This window comes from Monodelphis domestica, chromosome 1 (genome assembly GCF_027887165.1).
Source record: "Monodelphis domestica isolate mMonDom1 chromosome 1, mMonDom1.pri, whole genome shotgun sequence".
NCBI classification, from domain to species: domain Eukaryota; kingdom Metazoa; phylum Chordata; class Mammalia; order Didelphimorphia; family Didelphidae; genus Monodelphis; species Monodelphis domestica.
Window position 1 is genome coordinate 15,980,696 of NC_077227.1, and position 26,268 is coordinate 16,006,963.

A 26,268-nucleotide genomic window follows, 5' to 3' on the forward strand; every position below is an offset into this window, starting at 1 on the left:
GTCTCCCCATTGATCATTTAACATAATCATTTTGTAGTCCTACCACACTTATAACTACAGACTTATACAATATTCAATTTTCTATGAGGAAATTACAGTACTTAGGGAGGAATAGAAAAGAAAGCAAATCCAATATTGTGCTAGGAGCATTGACAGAAAGCCAAATTAGGGGCAGTCCCTTTTGGCATAAAAGTGTACATTTACAATAAATGTTCAATCAAACTTCAGTTCAATCAACCACACCCAAGGTTCATTCTTGATCTTCTTGCTGTAGTGTAGGTTTTCTGGCATCTTTCTGCAAGAGTTCATTCTCTAGATTTAGGAGTTAGCAAGCTTCTTCCTTGAAGACCTTTTCTCCAACAAAATCAAAATCTTCGATTTTTATAAAAATACTATCTCAAAGAAAAAAATCAAAAATCTTGGATTTTAAATTAAAATCCAATCCCCCCTGAAGTAGGTGTTAAAAACATCCAGTTCAGCTCAGGATGCAATGTTGAGTTATGCAAGGGGCAAACTTAACAAAGAGATATGAAATACTAAAAAGATATAATCTACCCAGAGAAGGTGAGAACTAAAAACTAAGAATTGGCTGTCCTAGGAAAAGCATCTATTGTGATTGGTAGATGTGAAAATTTAGGGGAGGTGACACCAGAGAAATTTCTCTTTAAAAGGAGCTGTCTGAACCAGTTCAAGAGAGTTCAAGGTAATTCAGCTTTGGTAGCTGAATTGAAGGTCAGGAGTCAGAGGAAGCTACTGGGTCTCTGACCACTAGAGTTTTGCTTGGGACAAAATCTTGTGGTGAGTGATTAAAGACTGACTTAGTTTCTCTCTTAAAGAGAAAGGCCTAGGTCAAATCTCTTACTCTCACCTCTCTCTCTCTTCCCTTGATTCCTTCATTTGTATTAATTAAAATCTCCATAAAACACAGCTGACTTGGGTATTTCACATTTGGGAAATTTCCCCATGGCGACCACTTATTTTTGAAATAAATTCAAGAAACTAAAATTATCTTTACAGATTTGGCAATTCAAAATCTTGAACCCATATTTTCGGTTCACAGTTTATGGTGACCATAAAGGAATTATTATTCCTTATTTAATTAATGAGTTAATAACAGGGGTAATACCCTTGATTGCCTCTTTTGAGAGGGGATACTGAGGAATGGAAAGAGGTGGGCTAGATTCAGTTTTTATCTGCACAGGAACAGCACATTTAAGTAAGCCTACATTGGAAGAAGATGTGGCCCAAAGAGACTCTGGTACATCCGTAGGTATTTCAAAAGTGGGAGGCTCTTTTGCCTCCTGGTTCTCTGAGCGAAGTACAGTGAGTAAATTTAAAGATTCCTCTGGTACTTCCAATGTTAAGGAACCATCTGGGGAGCAAGTTACTGTGGCTCTGATTTTGCATAAAAGGTCTCTCCCCAGAAAATTTAAAGGGGAGTCAAGCATCAAAAGAAAACCCTGTTACTCCTAAAATTGCTCTCAACTGTTTCTTAGTGATAGGAGCACATAAATTTTGAATATTCTCAATTCATTTTGGAGAAATATAATGAGCTCCTGCAGTCAGAATGAACCCCAAATATTCTACTTTAGAGAGACACCACTGAACCTCATCCTTTGAGGTTTTATGTCCTCTTTTGTGCAATTCCAAAGGAAGGTGTTTACTATCTTCCTGACATGATTCTGCTTCTGTTGAAGCCAAGAGTAGGTCATCTACATATTTGATTAATTTACTATTTTTAAATGTTATATTATCTGAATCTTGGCTCAAAATTTGCGCAAATAAACTCAGTATTTCCACATAACCCTGTTGCAAATGTCTCCATGCATTTTGTGAGCCCTTCCAGGTAAAAGCAAAAATATGCCTGGAGTTCTCATGTATAGGTATGGAAAAGAAAGCTGAGCACAAGTCTACTACTGTAAAGTATGTAGCTGTGCTAGGAATAGAGGAAATAAAAGTATTTATGTTAGAATCTACAGAGTATCTTTTTATAAAGTGGTTATTCACCACCCTCAGATCCTGTACAAATCTACAGAGGTGGTTGCCATCAGGCCCTCTTTTTGGTTTTTTATCTGGAAGATTGGCGTGTTGCATTAAGATTTGCAAGGGATTATTATTCCTTGTTTAATTAATGAGTTAATAACTGGGGTAATACCATCAATTGCCTCTTTTGAGAGAGGATATTGAGGAATGGAAGGAGGTGGGCTTCTATACACTATTTGCCTATAGGTTCCAATGATCTCTCTCTTTCTCCCTCCCTCCCTCTCTCTCAATCTCTCTTTCTCTCTCTCTCTCTGTATATATTTTTTCAATTCAAGTGCCATTTCTGAGGTAGTCTTCTTAGACAATTTCTATAATGGTGAAGGTGGTGATGTCTACTTCAAATGCATTTACAGTAATAATTATACATGAATTTATTTTCTTTTATGTGTTATGTATTTGAAGTAATGTGGAACCTCCATAATTTTACCTAATGAAATGAAACTAAACTACTTTCCCATTTCTTGCTCTTATTTCCCAAAATATCAAGGAACCATGATCATTTGATGAGAAGACAATCAGTGCTTAAGGTAAGAAATGTTGAATTTATTTCTTCCTTCTGTCCCAAATAGAAACCAAATTACTAGAAGAAAAGGGAGAAACTTTTCTTCTACTTTTCAAATTCCCATCATATTCCAGAGTAAGTGCATATATCAAGCACTCAATAAGTGTTTTTCTTAGTTTCTTTTAAAATTCATCCATTGGCTTTATCTCCATTATTTTTCTAATGTTGGATAAGTCACTGCCCTTTAGGTCAATCTCCATTATTGATAACTCAAAGAGTTCTTATTGTATTCCTTCAGTTCAATTTTGCTCAATAAAATGTAGCACATGTGGAAAGATGTAGTATATGGCCAAGCAATCAGAGGTTCAAATGGTACCTCTGATACTACATAGTTTACTTTGGTCACATCATTTAACTTTGCTAAATATCAGTTTGTCAAAATGTAAAATGAGGAAGATGGAATAGTTGCTTTCTGAGGTCCTTTTCATTTCTAGATCCCTGATCCTATGACCTTTTATTCAGCCAAGGGTGCCAAGTAGGAGAGCACACAGCCAGGCACTGAAGCACAATAATGCTTCCATCTGTTGAGTTGATTTTTTAATCTGATACAGAGATAGAAAAATAGGAGTTAGTCGGATTCTCTAATGAATGCAAATTGACCTATTTCACAGCAGTGCTGTGAAGTTTACTGCTTAGCTGATGCACAAAGTTCCTAAAGGCACTAATGTTCTTCAGATAAACACTCTGTGAGTGAAACGTAGTGAATAATAATGATAATTAGCATGAGTCCCATGCTGTGAGTTGTATTACCTTAGACTAAGCTCTTAATAGGTCTTACAGGTGAAACACATTGGACTTCATTAAGCTCTACACAGAGCCAAGCTAGAGTCAAAATTTGATTATCTATGTGGTTGGGGGTTGCATGATATAGATTGATCTATTATACAAATAAATGAAAATTTTAATTTAATAACAGTACCACACATTCATAATATGATTTTTCATATTACAAAAATTTCACCATAAAAATCCTGAATAATAATAACAATAAATCTAGAAGTGAGATAGTTATTTAAGGTTTGCAAAATATTTTCCAAATATTAACTTATTTGATTTACAAAATATACTGGAAGGTGGGGGCTATTAATGTTCCTGTTTTAGAGAGAAGGTAAAGTTGAGGAACATAAAGGTCAATCACACTACTAGGAAATATGAGAAGCTGAATTTTGTCTCATAAATTCTTCATTCCATGTCCAATATTCAAATCACTGGGTCATCTACTTTCCTACTAGTAGGTCAAAGAATGGTATACCTCCCATTCTATAGATGAGAAAACTGAGGCCCAGAACATTTTATCTATTTTCCTCATGTTGCATATCTACATTATTTGGGCTTAGAAATTAATCCAGGTCTCTAATCCTAACATCAATATTTATTCCATTCTATTACACCTCCTGATAAAAATCTTGGAATAAATGGTTTGGCTTCCATTTTCTATTCCATATCCTATGTCTTTATGTTGAAACTGCCAAGGAAAACCTGATGATGACCCATGCTCTGAGTTAAAACAATAGGGACACACATGCACAGAATATTTTTGATAATCCTTTATCTGAAAAATTAAAATTTATCAGGTTAAGTAATTCTCTAATGAAACATTTTACTTCTAAATAGCAGAATTCTCTCAGTTTCTATAATACAACCTTTGTGAATAGTTGGGAAATTACATTTGCCTGGATTAATGTTCCATCTCTGAAAATCCTAGCTTTATACTTTTAAAGAAGTGGTTTGATCTCTTGATGTCTCTTGAAACATTTAAAAATAGGATCTTAACTAAATGACTGTCTATATATTCATCTATCTATCTATCCAGCTATTTAGATATTCACACACAGACATAAAGACATATACATTTTATTTAATATAATTTGTTTCTTCCATGAAATTATATAATTTATCTTCTTCATTTAAAATCATTATTCAAGGAATGAAGTATTCCTTGAGCTTCATGAGACTGTTATATACACACATGCACACAGGGACATATATACATTTAAAAACATTGATGTAAGACTACATGTCACAGAGAAACTCTTAATCTATGTTTGTAAAGAGAATTTCTATGCCGGTTGAGATAATCATGAAAAAAATATTTAGTTTATCTACATCCACATTTATATGTCTTGGATTATAACATCATTTATTTTCACCATTGAAAAAAGAAAATGTCTACTTATGGATATCTTAGAGTCTTTAGGTTTTTTATGTAGTAATAAGACATTAAATACTTGTCTAGTTTTGTATAAACAGTATATTGTAGAAGTTAGAATTACACCTAGATCTTGCTAACATCTAAGGTTATCCCTCTCACATTTTTGCCATTCAGCCATTTTTCAGATATTCAAATCTTCATAACCTCATTTCAGTTTTTTGTTCACAAAGACACTGAAGAGATTTGACATTTCCTTCTCTAGTTTATTCTACGGAAGAGGAAACTGAAGAAAATTTGGTTAAATTACTTTCCCAGGGTCACTCAGCTACTGAATGTCTGAAGTCATACTTCTTGATTTCAGGCATAGTCCCCTAACTAGTTCTCTGTGTACTCATTTCTCAGCTACAGATAAAATGTAACAGAAGCCCCGGTGATATTTTTTCACAACAAACTGATGCCTACCAGACTGAAGATTCACAAAAAATCACACCAACATAGGCCTGAAATATTGTTGGATGATCATATGTAATTAACTTTGCTACTGATAGAACTACAATGATCTAGGACAATTCTGAGGGACTTATGAGAAGGAACACTATCCACATTGAGAGAAAGAACTGCTGGTATAGAAAACCAGAAAAAAAAACAAAAAACATTCAGTTTTTCATGGGGTTTTGTTTTTTAAGAGATTATTTTTAAAATGATTAATATGGAAATAGGTATTGAGTGATAATACATGTATAACCCAGTGGAATGGCTTATTAGTACTGGAAGGGAGGAGGGGAAAAGATGAGGGAAATCACATGAACCATGTAATCATGGAAAAATACTTAAAAGAAAAAATAATATCAGTACTTGACATATACACATCAAATGCTATAGTATCCAAATTTTGAAAAGAGAAACTAAAATATACCAAGAAGAAAATGGTAAAACTATACTAGTGTGGGACCTCAACCTTCCCCTATCAGAAATATAAAAATGTACCCCAAATTTAATTAAAATTAAAGGAAGACAATTAAATTTTATAAAAGTTAGATTTAATAGATATTTGTAGAAAAATAAATAGGGATAAAAAGGTATATACCCTTTCAGCAGTACATGGTCCATATACAAATATTTACCAGGTATGAAAGCATAACTATTTGAAAATTAAATGAATAAAAACAGAAATAATAAAAATATTATCAATAAGGATACATGGAAAGACAAGCTAAAATTAATTGGAAATTAAATAATCTATTTTTTTTTCACAAAAGGGTGGGTTAAAGAACAAATCATAGAAAGAATCAATGACTTCATTGAAGAGAATGATGAAGAGGAGACATCATATCAAAATTCATGGGATACAGCCAAAACAATACTCAGGAAAAAATATATATCCCTAAGTGACTATATCAATAAAATAAAGAAAAGTAAGACAAATGAATTTGTCATGCAACTAAAAAAATACATTTTGAAAATCCAATTTAAATACTAAATTGGAAATCCTAAAAATCAAAGGAGAAATTAATAAAATTGAAAATAAAAGAACCATTTAAGAAATAAATAAGACCAGGAGCTGGTTCTATTTAAAAATAAACAAATAGTTAGAATATTGGTTAATTTGATTTAAAAAAGGGAAATAAAAGAATCAAATTACCAATATCAAGATTGAAAAGGGTCATTTAATCTCTAATGAAGAGAAAATTAAAGGTATTGTTAGGAACTCGTTTGTCAAAATATATGACAATAAATCTGATAATCTAGATGCAATGTATTAATATTATACATATATGTACATATACTTACATATATGTAAATTGCCTAGATTAACAAAAGAGGAAATATAATACATAAATAATCCCAGTTCAGAAAAAGAAATTGAGGAAACAATCCATTAACTGTCCAGGAAAAAATTCCTTAAGATCAGATGGATTAATAAGTGAATCCTAGTAAACATTTTCAAATGAATTTCCCCAATATTTTACAAATTATTTGGCAAAATGAGCAAAGATGGAATTCTACCAAATTATTATCATGACACAAATATGGTGCTGATACTTAAGCCAGGAAGACCAAAAAATGGAGAGAAAATTATACACTAATTTCCTTAATGAACATTGATGCAATAATCATTTATAAAATACTAGCAAAGTTACTATAGCAAGTAATCACAAGGATTCACAAAGTAATCACTTTGATCTGTTGGGATTTATATCAAAAATGAAAGCCTGATTTAATATTAGGGAAACAATCAGCATATATCAATAATCAAACTGAAAGAAATGGCATGATTTTCTCAAAGATGTAAAAAGCCTTTGAAAACTATAACCCTCATTCCTATTGAAAATACTAGAAAGCATAGGAATCAAAGATTCCATAAAATAAAAGTAGTATTTGTTTAAAACCATCAACAATTATCATCAGCATAGGGGATAGGTTAGACACCTACCCTATGAGATAAGGAATGAAGCAAGAATGCCCATGATCACCATTATTGTTTAATATTGTTCTAGAAAAGCTAGCTTTGGAAATTAGAGAAGAAAAATAAATTGAAACAATTAAAGTGGGCAATAAGGAAACTAAACTATTACTTTGTGAGTGATATGATGGCATACTTAGAGAATCACTTAAAAAAACTGGATGAAATAATTAACAACTTCAGTATAATTATAGGAAACAAATAAACCCACATAAGTCATAAGAATTTCTAAATATTTCAAACAGAAATCACCAGCAAGAGTTAGAAAGAAAATCTCTATTTAAAATCAAATCAGATAATATAAAATAATTGTGAATATATTTGGCAAAATGAATACTGGAATTATAAGAACAGTTCCACAAAATACTTTTCACACAAACAAAATTAGATATTAAGAATATTAAGAGAACCATTCATTGCTCATAGATAGTGTGAATCTTAAAAATTCTCAGACCTTACTTCAGAACACTTGATTAAGACCATTTCCCATTTTAAACAATGAAGGGACTTAGATCAGGAATGTGAGACCTCTACTCCACCCCTACTTAAGCATACTTTAGGGGAAGATAAAGTTGTAAACTCCTTGCTGATCAATGAAAAGTACTTAACCTATACTTATAATAAGGTAAAAAACCCTTAAGCTAGGCCTATTTTTAGATCTAATACAAAAGATATAATACAAAATTACCTATAAAGTTCAGGCAACTTGTAGACTTACAAGGGACAAAGAGGTGAGAAATTACTCAGAGATTTTATTCTACTCAGGAGTGAATTACTCAAAAGTTTAGCCTATTCAGGTGTGAATTAAGAATGGTCAGTCCTTTGGAAAATGTCTACTGTGATTGGTAGATGTGAGAACTTAGGGGAGGTGACATAGGAGAAAATTCCCTTTAAAAAGGAGGTCAAAAAGAGGTCTCTGAAGATTCAGCTGGAAAAAGCTGATTTGGAGGAGGCAGCTGGCCAAAGCTGCCTTGAAAGGCTTGATGGTTGAACTTGATTGAGCTAGCTGAAGCTGAACTTGTGTCTCTCTGAACACTAGAATCTTGCTTTGGACAAATCTTGTGGTGAGTGGATAAAAGACTGACTGATCTCTTAGGATTTTCAGCCTAGGCTGGCTCATGCTTGCCTAGGCTGCTCTAGCCCTTTCTGTCATTATTTCCTCTCTCTCTCTCTCTCTCTCTCTCTCTCTTTCTCTCTCTTTCATTATTTCCTCATTTGTATTAATTAACATCTCTATAAAACCCAGCTGACTTGGATATATTTAATATTTGGGAATTTTTCCCTGGCGACCACCTTATATTTGATTTAAAACTAGATACTGTCTTGAAACAATATTTTCTGTGGTCACAATTTAAGCCAACAACTCTTTTAACAGCCACAGTTTATGGCTCCAACTATTTTATTTATTACAATGGGCTGAGCTAATTTAATAAATATGACAATCATACCTAAATTAATTTACTGATTCAGTGCCATACCAATAACACTATAAAAAAACCTATTTTAAAGGACTAAAATAATAACAAAATTCATCTATAAGAATAAAGGTCAAAAATATCAAGGAAACATGAAAAAATGTGAAGGATGGTGGTCTAGCAGTAGTAGAAATTGAACAGTGGATCAATGGAATCAACTAGGGGTAAATGACATCAACAATCTAATATGTGATAAACCCCAAAATCCCACCTTTTGGGATAAAAACTCACTATTTGACCAAAAATGATAGGAAAATTGGAAAGCAGTATGACCAAAATTAGATTAATATCTCATACCTATATCAAGATAAGATCAAAATTGATAAGTGATGTAAAATTAAAGAGTGATATTATGAGTAAATTAGAGGAACATAGAATAAGTTACCTGTAAGATTTATGCAGAAGGGAATTATTTTTGACCACATAACAGATAGATATAAAATGAATAAATTTGATTATATTATAATTTAAAAATGTTAGCACAGACAACACCAACTCAACCAAGATTAGGAAGGAAAAGAAATAAAATAATGGAAAATTATAATTCATTTTCAAATAAATTAGAGAATTAAGTAAAATTTATAGAATTCAAATCATTCCCCAATTGATATATGGTCAAATGATATCAATAGGCAGTTTCATATAAAGAAATCAAAGGCATCAATAATCATATGAAAAATATTCTAAATCCCACTTCATTAGAGAAATAAAAATTAAAATAACTGAACTACCACTTCTCACATTATCAAATTGACAATATTACAGTAAAGGAAAATGATAAATATTGAAGGAAATATTACATAATTGGGACAGTAATGCATTTTTAGTAGAGTTGTGAATTGATCTAACTATTCTGGATAGCAATTTGCAATTATGCCCAAATGGTTATAAAAGAACATACGTGCATTTCACTTGCTTTCCTCATGCTTTTTTCTTTTACTTTTTAATATCTGGATACTGGTATAATTGAATGGAAACCATTATTTTTCTTGTTACCAATGGTTTATTTACAACTAAATCAAATTGCCTCATCTCAGGCCTAATCCTTTTGGACCTTTCCATATTCTTTGATAGTGTTGATTATCTTTTTGACAATCTCTTCTGTATATATTTTATTATACTTCTTTCAGTCTTTTTCATATTCTTCTTAGCTTCTTTTTTTGTGTGTGCTCAATAATTTCACACTTAATAAGAACAGTTATGCTACAAAGCTCTGTCCCAGCACATGTTCCCTTCTCCCTCTATTCTATTTTGCTTAGTGATTTCATAAATTTCATGGATACAATTATACTAGAAGCTTATTTTATGTAAACTCAGCATGCGAATTCACATATAGACAATTGTCAAAAGATAAAGGCATATAATATATATATATATATATATATATATATATATATATATATACATATTAGGTGTTCCTTTTGTTAGTTTATTTATGGTAATGTGGAGTTGCTGGGAAAACACACTGTGTAATAAAATAATGAGAAATCAAGATTCTTTCTCCCTCCTCCTACCCCACCAACTTCTAATATCCTCTTCAGTTGGAGTCAAGTTAGGATTCAGACCGAGTAAGCTGACTGAAAACTTTACAGATAACTAAGTCTTTAAATTGTTAGAACTAGGGTTTAATTTAAGGAAGAATGGGTAATGGAATTTCGATAGGAGAGAGGGGTTTAGGATTTTCCCTGATCTATTGTAAATCTTAAAATGAGTAAGTAAAATTATATAGTCTTTTGAGAGGGATATTCTTAACAGATTTGAAAGCTCTTCAGAGTCAAGCTCCAAATATTTCAGAGAGAAATCAGTAGCCTAAAGGCAGAGAAATCTCCTTAGCTCTTCCTCCTCAAATATCAGGAAAAAAAGTCAGTAAGAAGCAGCTTTTTGTCTCCCTGTTTAACTACCTTCCCCAAGTCACATTCTCATGTGGAATTTTCCTTGATGGACAGGTCTTCAAGCTCCCATTCATTTCATCTATTTTTTCCAGGTTTCCTGCATCATTGATCTCTTACACATAAAATACATACAATAAAATAATTTAAATTACAAGCTAAATTGATGAACCATTTTCTCAAGTGGTGTATTTTCTTGTACCAGTTCAACTGATCATGCTTATTCTCACTCTGAAAAATTTTAGAGTGTAACATTACCTTGCTTTGGGCCAAACATTACCTCCCATATCAATCTTTGTCTGGAGTCCTCACTTATGATAAGTCCTATACTTGTTCTATCAATTCTTCTACTTGTTTCATTAACACTATTTAATAGTTAACAATGGTCCAAAAAAGATGTGAAAGGGGACAGAGGTAAGAGAATGGGAGGGGGACTTCCGGTCAAGATGGCGGCTTAGAGAAAGCTAAAGTTCAGATCTCCAGAAACCCTTCCTGACCAATCTCAAACTATATGCTCCTAGGGCACCGAAATTCAAAACGATCAACAGCATAGACCCTGGGAATCCTCCTCCTGGCCCTGGACCTAGATCAAAAGGTACGGCACCCCTCAAAAGCCAGAACCTGAGAACACTCAGACCTAAAGGGTAGGAGCACAGAGTCCATGGCTCCAGGAAGCCGTGGCCCCTCCCCCCTCAGAGAGCAGGGTCGTCTAAAACAACAGTAACCCTCCAGGCAGCAAAACAGACTCAGGGTCAGCTATTCTGAACACAACTTCCGGAAAGCAAACCGACCCAGTGGAGGGGGCACCCTAACAGCAGGGAAACAGAGAGAGCCGGGGGTGAATGTAAACCCCTGGCCGAATCCCTCCATTCCAGTTCCAGTGAAAGTCACTGTCTTAAGGCATACTCAGTTCAACTCAGGGAAAGCCCATAGAACGGACAATCTGCCCAGGACTAAAGCCTCTGAACAACAGACAGAGATAAGAAAAGCTAATTCTCCCCATTCAGAGATGGCAAACTCCACAGAAGCACAGAAGCCCCAAAATCCCAAGAAAAATAAGAAGAAAGGGGTGACTTTGGACACATTCTATGGAGCCAAAATAAAAAATACAGAGGAGATAGAAGACGATACACAAGAAAATGCTCCGAAACCTTCCAAAGGAAATGGAAACTCTCCACAAACCCATGAAGAATTTGAATCAGAAATGATAAAAATGATGGAAGCCTTCTGGGAGGAAAAGTGGGAAATAATGCAAAAGAAATTCACACATCTACAAAACTGGTGTGAACAAACTGAAAAGGAAAACCAGGCTTTAAAGGCCAGAATCAGGCAACTGGAAGACAACGATCATGTAAAAGAGCAAGAATTAATAAAGCAAAGCCAAAATACCAAGAAATTAGAAGAGAACATAAAATATCTCCCCTACAAGATGACAGATCTGGAAAATAGAGGGAGAAGAGATAATTTAAAAATAATTGGACTTCCAGAAAAGCCAGAAATAAACACCAAACTCAACATCGTGATACAAGATATAATCAAAGAAAATTGCCCAGATATTCTAGAACAAGGGGGTAATACAGCCACTGACAGAGCTCACAGAACACCTTCTACACTAAATCCCCAAAAGACAACTCCCAGGAATGTAATTGCCAAATTCCAAAGCTCTCAAACAAAAGAAAAAATCCTACAGGAAGCGAGAAAAAGACAATTAAGATATAAAGGAATGCCAATCAGGGTCACAAAAGACCTTGCATGTTCTACTCTGAATGATCGTAAGGCATGGAATATGACCTTCAGAAAGGCAAGAGAGCTGGGTCTTCAACCAAGAATCAGCTACTCGGCAAAACTGACTATATACTTCCAAGGGAAAGTATGGGCATTCAACAAAATAGAAGATTTCCAACTTTTTGCAAAGAAAAGACCAGAGATCTGTGGAAAGTTTGATACCGAAAAACAAAGAGCAACGGATACCGGAAAAGGTAAATATTAAGTAAAGGGAAAGGAGAAAAATGTTATCTTCTTCTTTTATTCAAACTCTCTTTTATAAGGACTACATTTCTATCAAGCTATGTATACTAACATGTGGGGAAAATGTTATGTATAAATAGGGGGTAAAGAAAGACCAAATAGAATAATCTTTCTCACACAAAGATTCACATGGGTGAGGAGGGGAAGAAAACTCCTATAAGAAGGAGAGGAAGAGAGGGTTTTTTACTTAAACCTTAATCTCAGGGAAATCAACTCTGAGAGGGAAAAACATACAGATCCATTGGGATCTTGAATTCTATCTTACCCAACAAGGGTAAGGAGAAGAGAAAACCAAGGGTGGAGGGGGAGAGGGAAAACAAAAAGGGAGGGAAAGAGAGGGGGGAGGGAGAGGGAACAAAAAGGGAGGGAATAAAAATGGAAACATCAAGGGAGGGGACAAGGGGGACTGATTCAAAGTAAATCACTGGACTAAAAGGTAGAGCCGAAGAAGAAAAGGTTAGAATTAGGGAAGGATATCAAAATGCCAGGGAGTCCACAAATGACAATCATAACTTTGAACATGAATTGGATGAACTCATCCATAATACCTAGACGAATAGCAGAATGGATTAGAATCCAAAACCCTACCATATGTTGTCTTCAAGAAACACACATAAGGTGTGTTGACACCCACAAGGTCAGAATTAAAGGATGGAGTAAGACCTTCTGGGCCTCAACTAACAGAAAGAAGGAAGGAGTAGTAATCATGATATCTGATAAATCCAAAGCAAAAATATAACTGATCAAGAGGGACAGGGAAGGTAATTATATTTTTTAAAAGGGACTGTAGACAATGAGGAAATATCATTAATCAACATGTATGCACCAAATAATATAGCACCCAAATTTCTAATGGAGAAACTAGGAGAATTGAAGGAAGAAATAGACAGCAAAACCATATTAGTGGGAGACTTAAACCAACCATTATCAAATTTAGATTAAATCAAACCAAAAAATAAATAAGAAAAAGCTAAAAGAAGTGAATGAAATCTTAGAAAAATTAGAATTAATAGACATATGGAGAAAAATAAATAGGGATAAAAAGGAATACACTTTCTTCTCAGCACCACATGGCAATTCACAAAAATTGACCATACATTAGGTAACAGAAACATAGCACACAAATGCAGAAAAGCAGAAATAATGAATGCAGCCTTCTCAGACCACAAGGAAATAAAAATAATGATTAGTAACGGTACATGGAAAACCAAATCAAAAACCAATTGGAAATTAAACAATATGATACTCCAAAATCATTTAGTTAAAGAAGAAATAATAGAAACAATTAATAATTTCTTCGAGGAAAATGATAATGGTGAGACATCCTTTCAAACCTTTTGGGATGCAGCCAAAGAGGTAATCAGAGGTAAATTCAAATCCCTGAATGCTTATATTAACAAACAAGGGAGAGCAGAGATCAATCAATTGGAAATGCAAATGAAAAAAAACTCGAAAGCGATCAAATTAAAAACCCCCAGCAGAAAACCAAACTAGAAATCCTAAAAATTGAGGGAGAAATTAATAAAATCGAAAGTCATAGAACTATTGATTTAATAAATAAGACAAGAAGCTGGTACTTTGAAAAAACAAACAAAATAGACAAAGTACTATTCAATCTAATTAAAAAAAGGAAGGAAGAAAAGCAAATTAATAGCATCAAAGATGAAAAGGGGTCAGCACCTCCGATGAAGAGGAAATTAAGGCAATCATTAAAAATTACATTGCCCAATAATATGGCAATAAATACACCAATTTAGGTGACATGGATGAATATATACAAAAATACAAACTGCCTAGACTAACAGAAGTAGAAATAGAATTCTTAAATAATCCCATATCAGAAAATGAAATCCAACAAGCCATTAAAGGACTCCCTAAGAAAAGTCTCCAGGGCCTGATGGATTCACCAGTGAATTCTATCAAACATTCAGAGAACAGTTAATCTCAATACTATACAAACTATTTGACATAATAAACAAAGAGGGAATTCTACCAAACTCCTTTTACAACACAAACATGGTGCTGATTCCAAAACCAGGCAGGTCAAAAACAGAGAAAGAAAACTATAGACCAATCCCCTAATGAATATAGATGCATAAATCTTAAATTGGATACTAGAAAAAAAGATTCCAGCAAGTGATCAGAAGGATCATCCACCATGATCAAGTAGGATTTATACCAGGGATGCAGGACTGGTTCAATATTAGGAAATCCATCCACATAATTGACCACATCAACAAGCAAACCAACAAGAACCACATGATTATCTCAATAAATGCAGAAAAAGCATTTGATAAAATACAACACCCATTCCTATTAAAAACACTAGAAAGCATAGGAATAGAAGGGTCATTCCTAAAAATAATAAACAGTATATATCTAAAACCATCAGCTAATATCATCTGCAATAGGGATAAACTAGACTCTTTCCCAATAAGATCAGGAGTGAAACAAGGATGCCCATTATCACCTCTACTATTTGACATTGTGCTAGAAACACTAGCAGTAGCAATTAGAGAAGAAAATGAAATTGAAGGCATCAAAATAGGCAAGGAGGAGACCAAATTATTGCTTTTTGCAGATGACATGATGGTCTACTTAAAGAATCCTAGAGATTCAACCAAAAAGCTAACTGAAATAATCAACAACTTTAGCAAAGTTGCAGGATACAAAATAAATCCACATAAGTCATCAGCATTTCTATATATTTCCAACAAAGCTCAGCAGCAAGAACTAGAAAGTGAAATCCCATTCAAAATCACCTTAGACAAAATAAAATACCTAGGAATCTACCTCCTGAGACAAACACAGGAACTATATGAACACAACTACAAAACACTCGCCACACAACTAAAACTAGACTTTAGCAATTGGAAAAACATTAACTGCTCATGGATAGGACGAGCCAATATAGTAAAAATGACCATCCTACCCAAACTTATTTATCTATTTAGTGCCATACCCATTGAACTACCAAAAAATGTCTTTTTTTTGGAAGAACAAAAGATCAAGGATATCTAGGGAAATAATGAGAAAAAAAAAAAAACACATATGATGGGGGCCTTGCAGTCCCTGACCTTAAACTATATTACAAAGCAATGGTCACCAAAACAATTTGGTACTGGCTAAGAAACAGAAAGGAAGATCAGTGCAATATACTGGGGGAAAGAGTCCTCAGCAAGACAGTATACAATAAACCCAAAGATTCCAGCTTTTGGGACAAAAATCCACTATTCGATAAAAACTGCTGGGAAAATTGGAAGACAGTGTGGGAGAGACTAGGAATAGATCAACACCTCACACCCTACACCAAGATAAATTCAAAATGGGTGAGTGAATTAAACATAAAGAAGGAAACCATAAAAAATTGGGTAAACACGGAATAGTATACATGTCAGACGTTTGGGAGGGGAAAGACTTTAAAACCAAGCAAGACATAGAAAGAATCACAAAATGTAAAATAAATAATTTTGACTACATCAAATTAAAAAGCTTTTTCACAAACAAAACCAATATAACTAAAATCAGAAGGGAAACAACAAACTGGGAAAAAAATCTTCATAGAAACCTTTAACAAAGGTTTAATTACTCAAATTTATAAAGAGCTAAATCAACGGTACAAAAAATCAAGCCATTCGCCAATTGATAAATGGGCAAGGGACATGGATAGGCAGTTCTCAGATAAAGAAATCAAAACTATTAATAAGCACATGAAGAAGTGTTCTAAATATCTTATAATCAGAGAGATGCAAATCAAAACAACTCTGAGGTATCACCTTACACCTAGCAGATTGGCTAACATAACAGCAAAAGAAAGTAATGAATGCTGGAGGGGATGTGGCAAATTAGGGACATTAATTCATTGCTGGTGGAGTTGTGAACTGATCCAACCATTCTGGAGGGAAATTTGGAACTATACCCAAAAGGCAACAAAAGAATATCTACCCTTTGGTCCAGCCATAGCACTGCTGGGTCTGTACCCCAAAGAGATAATGGAAAAAAAGACTTGTACAAAAATATTCATAGCTGCGCTCTTTGTGGTGGCCAAAAACTGGAAAATGAGGGGATGCCCATCAATTGGGGAATGGCTGAGCAAATTGTGGTATATGTTGGTGATGGAATACTATTGTGCTAAAAGGAATAATGAAGTGGAGGAGTTCCATGGAGACTGGAACAACCTCCAGGAAGTGATGCAGAATGAGAGGAGCAGAACCAGGAGAACATTGTAAACAGAGACTAATACACTGTGGTATAATCGAACGTAATGGACTTCTCCATTAGTGGCGGTGTAATGTCCCTGAACAATTTGCAGGGATCCAGGAGAAAAAAACACCATTCATAAGCAGAGGATAAACTGTGGGAGTAGAAACACCAAGGAAAAGCAACAGCCTTAATACAGTGGTTGAGGGGACATGACAGAGGAGAGACTCTAAATGAACACTCTATTATCAACATAGCAATGGGTTCAAATCAAGAAAACATGTAATGCCCAGTGGATTTATGTGTTGGCTATGGGGGGGGGAGGAAATGATCTATGTCTTTAATGAATAATGCTTGGAAATGATCAAATAAAATATTTTAAAAAAGTGAGAGAATGGAGGGGGGGAAGTGATAGTAGGGAAGATTTTTGTGGGGAGATGGTGCTAAGAAGTAAACCAGTTATTAGGAGAATAGAATGAAGGGAGGAAAAAAGAAAAATAAATAGGGTCAATGTAAGATGGAGGGAAATAAACAGTTAATTATCATGACAGTAAATATGAATGGGATGAACTCACCCTTGGAATGGAAGTGGACAAACAAGACATTTCTGAAGAATGGAGTCACACAAAGAATATAGTTAAAGGGCTGGAGTTGAACATATTATATTTCAGTTGAAGGAAAAAAATATTTCTTAGCACTCATGATCTAAGACAAAGCTAAAGCAAAAATAGAATTAATTGAAACAAGTAAGGAAATAAAATAAATCTTGTTAAATTTTTTTATAAACAATGAGGTAATGTCAATAGTAATTATTTATTTTAACTGATATAATGGTCACATTTTAAAGAAGTTAAATAATGTATAGGAGGAAATATAGAAAATAAATCTATATTAGCTGAGAATTCAACTGTTTTTCCTTTCAGAAGTAACTAAATATGAATAAAAAAGTATTTGAAGAAGTGAATAGAATTCTTCAAAAATAAAATTGATTTCCCTTTGTATAAAATGGATTATATATAGAAAAGAACATTTTTCTCATCATATATATAAAAATGGAATATGTATTAGAGCATAAAAATCACACAAACGAATGCAGAAAAACAGATATTAAGTACATCATTTCAAATCATAAATCAAATAAAATTGCATTCATTAAAGGTCCATGGAGAGACAAATGAAAATTAATCATGTACTAAAATTCTAATAAGTTGGTAAAAGGAAAAATCATAGAAATAATCATTAATTTCATTAAAGAAAATCACAATAATGAGATAACATAAAAAGGAATACTTAGAAGAAAATATATAAGCTCTATGTACTTGCCTTTATATATTTGGTAAATTAGAGAAAAGAGAAATAATAGAATTCACCACACACCTAAAAACTTAGAAAAAAGAAACAAATTAAAAACAAAATTTGAAGTTTTGATGATCAGGGGTGAAGTTAATATAATTAAAAGTAGTAAAATCATTGAAGGATTAAATAAGGCTAAAATTTTGTATTCTGAAAATAAAAACCAGTACAGTTGATAAGCCATTCATTCATTAGATGAAAAAAGAAAGAAGAAAAGGAAATTACTAGTATCAAAAAAGGAAAGGTTGAATTCACCACCAATGAAGAGGAAATTTAAAGTTATTAGGAGATATTTTACCCAATTATATTCCAATAAATGTGATAATGTAAGTGAAATGGATGCATATTTAAAGAAATATAAATTGCTTATATTAATAGAAGAAGAAATAGAATACTTAAAGAATTCCATCTTAGGCAAAGGAATTGAATTAGCTATCATTTGAGTCCCCAAGAAAAAGTTCCAAGGAATAGATAAATCTCTACTGGAACTCTATCAAGCATTTAAAGAACCATTAATCTTAATTCTGTATAAATTATTTGGGAAAAGAGGAAAAGAAGTAGTTCTATACAATTCCTTTTATGACACAAATAGGGTATTGAAACCTCAACCAGGAAGAGCAAAATTAGAGAAAGAAAGCTTTAGACCAATCTATCTAATTAATACTGATGTAAAAATTAAAAAAATATACTAGCAAAAAGGTTATAGCTTTACATCACAAGTACCATTCACTATGACCATGATCCAACTATTTGGTATAAGAATTCACTGTTTACCAAAAACTGTTGGGAAAATTGGAAAATAGTATGGCAAAGACTGGATTTCAACCAATATTTTAATATACCAAGAAAAGATCTTCATGAGTACATGATGAATATATAAAGATTGATATTGTAACAAATTAGAGGAGCAGAGGATAATGTATTGTCAGATCTATGTATAAGAGAAGACTTCAGGGTAGGTCGCTAGGTAGCTCAATGGATTGAGAGCCAAGCCTAGAGAGGTGAGGTCCTGGGTTCAAATTTGGCCTCAGATACTTCCTTAGCTGTGTGGCCATGGCTTAGTCACTTGAACCCCACTGCCTAGCCCTTAACACTCTTCTGCCTTATAACCAATATTTAGTATTTATTCTAAGGTAGAATGTAAGGGTTTTAATTTAAGAAAAAGAGAGAAGACTATAGGACAGAACAACAACTAGAGAACATAATAAAATGTAAAATGGGTAATATTTTATTATATTTTAAAAAATTAAAGGTTTTGTACAAACAAAACAATGCAACCAAGGTTAGAAGGAAGGCAGAAAACTGGTGGATTTTTTTTCAGTAAGTATCATTGATAAAGGTTTACTTTCTCAAATATATAAAGAAATCAAATATATACAAATAAAAGTCAATCTCTAATTGATGAATAGTCAAGAGATATGGACAGGTAGTTTTTAGATAAACAAAAACCATCTGTAATCTTAAAAAAATGTGCTAAGTCCCTCTTGATTAGAGAAATAAAAACTCTGAGGTACCATCTTACACATATGAGATTGGCTAATATAACAGAAAATGAAAATGATAAATATTAGAGGGAATAATAAATGTTGTATGAAAAGTGGGACACTAATACAATGTTGGGTGGAGTTGCAATTTGATCTAACCATTCTTAGGAACAATTTGGAAACAATCTCAAAGAACTTTATAACTGCATATTCCTTTGATCCATGAATAGTAATTGGTAGCTCTGTATTCCAAGGATATCAAAAAAAAGGAAAAGAATCTATTCCTCCAAAGATATGTATTTCAGCCATTTTGTAGTAGCAAAGAATTAGAAGATGAGGGTTTTTTCATAAATTGGGGAATGGGGGGCAGCTGGGTTGCTCAGTGGTTTGAGAACCAGGCCTAGAGAAGAGGTCCTAGGTTCAAATTTGGCCTCAGACACTTCTCAGCTGTGTGACCCTGGACAAGTCATATGACCCCCATTGCCTAGCCTTACTGCTCTTCTGCCTTGGAGCCTATACACAGTATTTATTCCAAGTTGGAAGGTAAGGGATTTTAACAAATAAAAAAAAATAAGCAAATAAATAAATAAATAAATTGTGGAATGGTTGAACAAGTGATATATGATAGAGATGGAATACTGTTGTGCTTTAAGAAATATTAAGCAGGAGGATTTCAGAAAAAAAATATAGAAGGACTTACATGAATTAATTCAAAAAGAAGTAAGCAGAGTCAGATGAACATGGCACACAGTGACAACAATATTCTAAATGAATAACTGAATGACCTAGTTACTCTCAACAATGCTGTGATTCAAGACAATCCCAGTCTTATGATAAAAAATGGCATCTCCCTTCTGATATAGAACTAGCATTTTAATTCAGACAGAAAAATACTATATTTCCTTTTCTTTCTCCTTTTATTCCATTTGATAATTTTTCCAGAAAACAACTAATATGAAAGAAATATATTTTTTACATGAGGACACAGAGATAATCAATGTCAGATTGCTTGCCATCTTAGGAAGTCAGAAGTGTAGGAAAGGGAAATTTAGAAAAAGGAAGAAAATTTGAAACTCAAAACTTTTTTTTTCTCCATGCATAACATTGTTTTTTTTATCATTTCCAAACATTATTCATTGGAGACAAAGATCACTTTCTTTTCCTCCCCTCCCCCCCACACCTCTCCCATAGCTGACTGCTATTCCACTGGGTATCACATGTGTTCTTGATTCGAACCCATTTCCATGTTTTTGGTATTTGCATTAGTGTTCATTTAGCTTCTCTCCTCAGACATGTCCCCTCAACCCCTGTAGTCCCTGCAGATTGTTCAGGGACTTTGCATTGCCACTAATAGAGAAACTTATTAAAATTGTCTTTACATGCAATAAAATAAAATAAACTATTATTTTTTTTAAATAATGTCTCTAAAGTACTAGAGTAGAGATGCTAATAACTCTGATGAGCCTAAGAAAAATTATGCAGGGCTTTCATTTAAGAAGTATTTATTAAATAATGGCTTGCTATTGTGTGTATTTTTCAAATTAAAGGATTTTGAGATGTACTGATTGTGTAAAACAAAGTCCTACTGTATCGTCTTTCTGCATATGTTTTTTCACATTCATTTTACCAGCCCCAATCTCTCCTGAACTTCAGTGCTACATCTCTGGCTGCCTTTTGCACATCTCATCCTATAAGCATCTTAAATGAAACATACCCCAAATTGAGTATATTACATTTTCTCTCACCTATCCCCTTCTTTCACATATCCTAAGCATTGTGAGCATCCCCATCATCATCCCAGAGACCCATTCTCAAACCACATTATCATTATTTACTACTCACCCCCACTCAACTTAGCTTAACATTGACTAAGTCTTGCCAACTCTGTCTTTGCAACATCTTGCGTATATCCAGTCTTCTCATTTTGGGCACTACTATCTCCTTGATACAGGCTCTTATTACCAAGAACTTGCTGCTTGGGTTCTATGCATTATATCTCCCTCCCTTCTAGTTCATCTTCTCCTCCGCTATCCAAGCTAAATTCCCAAATAAATCACAGGACCATTTCACTCCTTCCTCCATACAAGAAAATCCAGTCCCTTTTGCCATCATGTACTATCAAATATAAAATGCATTTAAACCCTTCAATCCTTGATTTCTGTCTACATTTCTTTCTCTCTACATCTTCTTTCACATCATGATGACCTAGTCATACTGCTTCCCTTGCTGTTTCTGATACAAGCACTACTATGATGCTGAATTGGGCCTTTTCAATGGACTTTGAAAATCTGAAGGGTATTTCATGTAGGGAAACCAAGATGTTGAAGGGCTGTAAGGTCATACTACATGAGGAAAGGTTGAAAGGAAGGGAACAAGAGGGTAAACTATTTATGAAATATTTGCTGGAGGCCAGGCATCGTGCTATGTGAATCAATCTGGAAAATTAAGAGTAAGTTATGTGTATGTGTGTGCGTGTGTGTTTGTGTGTCTTGGGTGGTTGTGTACTCTCTCTCTATCTCTCTCTCTCTCTATCTCTCTGTATATCTATATCTATATATCTGACAAGCACAAATTGATTTCTGTGCAACTTCACCTTTATTTTCTACTAGTTCTGTCCATTTGTTCCCAAAAACAAAAGCTTAATTTCTCTTCTATGAGAGCTCTTAAATTACTTATATACAATCTCTTCTTCTCCACTATTACTTCACTTTTTTCTGTTTAAAATTGCCTAGTTCCTTTTAAACAGTCTCCCTTAATTCATTCAATTAATCTATATTAACTGAAATCTCTTCCTAATTCTGGTTTCCCCACACTAGGTTCCAACTCATTAATATACTTTTAAAATATAATACGATGCTCCAAATTCCACTGGGTAAGTGAATAGTTCACTGGCATTTTCACCTCCTTATATCTGAAGGCATGCCCCTCCCTATGAAGGCTATGAGAGCACAAGCTACATTTTTGCTGAGATATTCAATCAATGACTCCTTTTGAGCTTGGCATCCACTAAAACCCTGAGATCTTTTACAGAATCGCTGCCATGTGTGCCTGCCTCTTGGATCTTATATTTACCACCCATGTAATATAATCACATGCCTATCCTCATTTTTGACAGAGATGTAGCCTTGAAGAAAATAATAAATGGTGACATTTTATATAATTGCTATGAGGTTTCCAGGCCAATAATATAGCAACTCTTCTGAGCTTCACCATAAACCTATAAGCTATTAACTACAGTCATATTGGTAGACTTTTTTCCCTGCTCAAAGGTTCAAATGATGGTCCTGACAGTTAATGATCAGCATAACTGTTCAACTTTGGGAAAATCAGCTTACTTCCCTGTGCTACATTTTATTTGTATGTAAAAGGAAAAAAAAAAGGAAATGACCTCTACTGTTCTCTTTCACTTTAAATTATTAATGATGGCATTTGTTTCTAGATTCTTTAAAAGCTGTCTAACAAGGTGGTTAGAATTCTTGTCCATGATCAAAACAGTGCAAGAACTGACATGTCCATCTTTCTGATACCAAGTATATGCAGAAATATTGATTTTAGGGGGCAGTTGGGTAGCTCAGTGGATTGAGAGCCAGGCATAGAGAGGTCCTAGGTTCAAATCTGGCCTCAGACACTTCCTAGCTGTGTGACCCTGGGCAAGTCACTTGACCCCCATTGCCTGTCCGTTACCACTCTTCTGCCTTGGAACCAATACATAGTACTGACTCCAAGAAGTAAGGTAAGAGTTTAAAAAAAAAGAAAAAGAAATATTGATCTTAGTTATTTCAAATGAATATAGTAACTAAAGGAAAAACGGGCTAATGGTATGAAAAGAATAAAAGGTAACCATTGCCTGGGCTCAGCTCTTTCTTGGTATCCCTGAGATATATTGAGAAAGTGGGGACGCTCTCAACAACTTTGGGTGAATCCTCTGGCAAACTGATGAGAGAAGCTGGGAAGGAGTCTAAGAAGTCAGACAGTCATAGAATGTTCCCTCAACACACACAGAGAAGAAAATATTCCCTCATTGACCATTACATAATATCTCTCCTTAGTTTGGGGAATTTTTTTCTTAATTCCTTACAAATTTACAGAAACAAGGGGTAAAAGGGGAAATATTCTCTGTTCTTACCTCAGGACACAAAAAGAATTGAAAGCACAAAGGCTCTAAGAACTTCCTTGATGAAAAAGTATGAAACTCAATGTCCACATTTTTCAAAGGCTATCTTTCTCTCAAGAGGGAAAGAGAAATAAATCAAGGGAGAAATTAGCATATCTAAAAGTGATATGGGGGGTTTTAATGAACTACAGCTCTATATGAATTAACACTAAAGCCAAGGAAAATAATGTAATCTTAGCTGAGATCAGCCAAAACTGATATCATGTCATAAGGAGGTTAAAAACTTAGTATTCTGATTTTTAAAATGGGTGGGACATAAAAGTTATGGAATTTAGCCTATTTTTATTATAATACACATAAAAAACCTGAATCCTAGTTGATTTTGTATTGTTCAGACCATATCTATAGAATTTACTCCATCCTGGATGTCACCTGTTGGGCCATGTTTTGATAAGCTTGAAGATAACTAACTTAGTGATGCTCCTTGAACTCATGAGTATCAGGTGAAGACATTGTAGATATTTAGTACGCAGACAATATAAGGAGGAGGCTTATTTTCATCATTTATGAGACTTTTGTATGCAAAACTTTTAAAATGTGTATATGTAAGATGTTCGAAGCATTCATGGGAATTATGGAACAGATCTTTCTCTTAAGCAACTATTTCTTTATAACTAACTGAATGGGCTTCTCTTACTCTTTTTCTGGCTTCATCCGGAAGTGAGCATTCATCCTTTCACAGAAGTGACTGTACATAGTAAGCTGTGGGAAATCCTGAGGGCTACCTCATCCTCTACCCTGCTTCTGTGATCCTGAGGAATAAGCTAGAGCTTTTCTAGCTCTTTCACCTTTCCTTTTTATTTCTCTGTTGCAGGGGTTGCTTCTTCGAACTGGGAATTTGAACTTTGGAGTCCTAAGATCTGATAATTCTTTCTGATCACATTTTCCTGCCAGACCAACAGGGAAAGCCAAAGTTTGGGGAAGCTAGTCCACAGGAGGACTTCAGAATGGGTAACTGAAAGAGTTTATGTGAATTAGAATTTCAGATAAATCATGAATCTAAAATATTGGACTCACAATCTCAATTAGTCATTTGACATGTAGATTCATGTCAATTTAAGAACTGAGAAAAGTCATATCATGAGTCCCTCCTTCCCTTCCTTCCCTGAGAGCAAGACAAGGAAGTTACTATCTGACAATTCCATTGCCTATATCCATTTTGGTCATAGCTCAAGAACAAAGACAAGCAGTTTTGGTTAAGAGTGAGAGGGAGAAGCAGTTGGGTTTCTCACAAGGTTTCTGGGAACCTGATTCACAATATAACATTGTGGGGGTGCTATGAGAAGTAATATCAATTGCAATCACAAGAGATCACTGGTTCTTCCAAGACAAGGACTGGAGTGCAGATAAGATGAGTAACCACATCTCTCTGCAGATCATTCCACTCTGAAAGGACTGAAAACTTCCAAACACTAAGAACTAACTCTGAAATCAGCAGGGCAAATAAGCCTGAGATTGAAGTAGTCCTCCCTCTCTGAACATTGGTAAGACAGTCCAGATTCCACATGGCTGTCAAAATCAAGAAAAGGAGAGAAAAATGTGCAAATAAAAAGAAAAGAAGGTAACCATTTAAATCTACTCTGGTGACAGGGAAGTCCAAGACAAAAATTCAGAAGACAATGGAATGAAAATAGCTACAAGCAAAGACTTAGAAAGAAAAAAAAAAAAGTGGATTATTTTAGAGCCCTTAAAATTCCAAAAAGGATAAAAATGATTTTGGGATAAAATAAAAGTTATAGATGACAAGTTGGTAAATAAATGAAATGAAAGGAAGAAAATCATTAAAAGAATTAACTTGGTAAAAAAGGTACAACAATATTGAAGAAAATAACTTAAAAAAAGAAGTGGACAAATAAAAAAGAGGAATGAAAGTCCATTGAAAAGTATAATTTCTTAAAGATTATATAATTGCACAAGAGAAAACTAGTGACATGAGACAATAAAAAATAATTTTTAAAATTCTGAATAATTAATATATGAGAAAATGTGACATATCATTTGAAAAATAACCACCTTGAAAAATAGAACAGGAAGAAGTAATTTAAAAATTAAAATATTAACTGATAGCCATTATCTGAGAAAAAGTCTACATATTACATTTCAAAAAATTATCGAGGAAACCTGCCCCCATACCCCTATAAATGGAAAGAATCCACCAATCAACAATCTTTGAAAGATATTCCAAAATGAAAATTTATATTTATATTATAATCAAACATCACAACTCCCAGATCAATGAGAAATTACTTTGAGCATTTAAAATAATCATTCAAATACTTTGTAACTATAGTCATGTTCTTTCAAGATATAGCAACTACCATGTTAAAGACATGGAGAACTTGGAGTATAATGTTCCAGAAAGCAAAAGAACAGGGATTACAACCAAGAGAAATGCATTCATAATACTGAGTATAATCCTTTAAAGAGTAAAAAGTGAATATTGA